Here is a 2,713-nt window from a genome sequence, read left to right on the forward strand (position 1 = left end):
TCAATCTTGAGAAAGAAAGAGGAGTCAAAATTCAGCATTCATATTCTTTTTTGTCATGATGCCAGTAAAATATAACAATAGTCATATTCCTTTAATTATTTCAAAGATTTCTCCAGAAAGCTGACCCCTTTAAGAAGTCCTCTTTGTGTTCTAGTCAGCTTCAGAAAAACACTGCATTGAGAAACAAGCATATTATGTGGGATTCACTGTATTTTACTGCACCATCTTCCCTTGCTCACAAGCAGTATAAATATATGCTTATAGAGTATATGAGGATAAACAATAGCCAGTTCCTATCACACACATTACCATACAGTGAAGTGTGGTTGACATGGGCATGCACTGCCCAGAGATCTTTCTAGAGGACCTATTAATGGAAGCATATTTGAGTGATAGCTTCAAAGATCTGCATATTTAAAAATTCACTATAACATTGCACAGAGGCGATACTTCCCTTGGATATTCTTAACTAGGGTCATGGCACAGGTACTGATTTAACATTAATTATCTTTCCCAGTACACTATTCCTCCATGGGGCAATATTCGTCTCACAATTAACAATCAGCCTGCCCCTAGATTATGATACGTTCCAAAGGTCTTCCTCTATATTATATTCCCCTATCATTTTATTCTTTCAAATGAAACATACCTGCATGTTTTTTATTAAGTGATTCTTTATTTTATCTTCTGTCCATCAAACCCTGAGCCACCCACTTTCTCCAAACATCCTGGGTAAGTGCAGGCAAAGGAGCATGCAGGGCAGATGAGAGACTGGAGAAAGAAGTATGGGAGATGAAGTAGGGACAGCCGCTTTCCGTGGTGAAGAGGATGAGAAATGCTCCCACTAGGCAAAAGAGCTCTACGGCCTCTGAGATGCCAAAGCCCAGAATTGCATAAGAGAAGAGCTGTTGCTTCAGAGAAGGGTTCCTGGCATAGCCAATGATGAGGTTTCCAAAAACAGTCCCAATCCCAGCGCAGAGCCAGACATCCCAACTGTGGTAGCCCCAGCCCCAAATGAACTTGGCAGCTGTGTCGATGTTCCTTGAAATGATGTTGGTTTAGAAGCTTCAGCCAGGGATAAGTGAGGTCACAGGACTCTAGACTGCCAAGCTGCTGAGCCACTCCTCTGTCAATGTCTCTGGCTGGTTCAACACCACTGCAGACAGCTGAGAGGTGTTCTTGACTAAGGAACAGTTAGAGATGAATTTGGAGCAGGCATACATTATCCTACCAAGGCAGGAGAGCTACTCCCGGAGAAGAGAATACAGAAAGTATACCTGCATTTGACCGAGGACTTCCCCACTGTAGCACCTCCGTTGCATCAAAGGAGTTTCTACTGATGCAGCTAATCCATCTTAGCTCATGCCTCTTGGAAGACCCAAGCTGACCTATTAGAGACATTCTGAGCAGCAAATGAAGTTGAATAAATAGTAATTTGGGGGGGAAAGGTTTTATATTGTAAAGAAAATAAACTCTTGTTAATATTTGGAGTTGTTCCTTTTGAAATGAACTATTAATGATTCATAGATTATATCTTGGTTTCCTAATATTTCTTGAAGTATAATATACACAGAAAATCCAAAAGTTGTGATTAAACAAGTATTTAGATATTTATAAACTGAACACACCCATATAATTAGTAACCACCCAGATTTTAAAAAAATAAACAATACGATCAACAGCTCAAAAATTATTTTTATGTCTCCTCCTCCCAATTATTTTATCTCAAAGATAACTGATGCCTGACTTATAACACACAGAATATTTTTACTTTTTTTCTGTAAATTCACATAAATGAAGTCATTTAATATACACTTTATCTCTACCTTTTTAAATTTAACACTATGCTTTTTTAAGATTTATCCATGTTTTCCATGTAATAATACTGCACTTATTATTGTGGTGATAGGCCACAATCTTACTTAAGTCTAGGCCTTATCAATGCAACACCAAGAATCAGATTAGAGTTGCCTAGCCCGAGTATTTTATCATCTTCAATTTTCACCTGACTTTCTCTAATTCACTGAAGGCAGTTTCTGCTTCTCCTCTGAAGTGAATTCTATTCCACACAGGTCGTGACATGTAGAAAATGTTCCCAAGAGGCTGTTTTCCTTCCCAAGAATCCTTTTCATGTTATCTAATTACTCTCCCTGGGACCATTATATCTTTCCAATTTTGGAGGATTACTGTTCCCTCTTTGTCAGTCTTTGGCTATATAGTGCTCTGCCTCTTGATTTTGAGAAATAACTTCTAAATGCCTTCCCATCAATTTTCACCATCATATATAAATTCAGAATTCAGGCCCATCACCAATTCCAGGCACCACACAACACATAGTGAGCTGTACAAAAGTTTCATATAAGAGAAGAGTGATTTCTTTCCTGAGATCTCCTCTCTGGTTCGAAGAAGCATCAAATTCCCTAAACCACACAGCCATCTCTGAGAACAAGATACTAAAAAGATGCTCACTTCATCTTTTATGACCATCTTGGTACTGGAAAGCAACTCTCTCATTCTCTAAGTCCTTATCAATTTCCCAGGTTTCTTATGACTCCTTATAAGGGCAAGATAACAACTGCATTTGGAATCACCTTCATTTTCATATATGAAGACGCAATGACATGAGGCTTAGTGGCCCATGCCTGTAGTCCTATTCCTAAGGTGGCTGAGGTGAGTTGGGGCTAAAAAGCAAAACTGTAAAATTAAATAATTA

General features: G+C 38.6%; 1 pseudogene; it reads right to left on the reverse strand.

The window, feature by feature from the left end:
* Nucleotides 1–680: 680 nt before the first annotated feature.
* On the reverse strand, nucleotides 681–1,223 carry LOC134484122 (ATP synthase F(0) complex subunit C2, mitochondrial-like; annotated as a pseudogene).
* Between the last annotated feature and the right edge of the window lie 1,490 nt (nucleotides 1,224–2,713).

The sequence above is a fragment of the Rattus norvegicus genome, chromosome X (assembly GCF_036323735.1).
Source record: "Rattus norvegicus strain BN/NHsdMcwi chromosome X, GRCr8, whole genome shotgun sequence".
NCBI classification, from domain to species: Eukaryota; Metazoa; Chordata; class Mammalia; order Rodentia; family Muridae; genus Rattus; species Rattus norvegicus.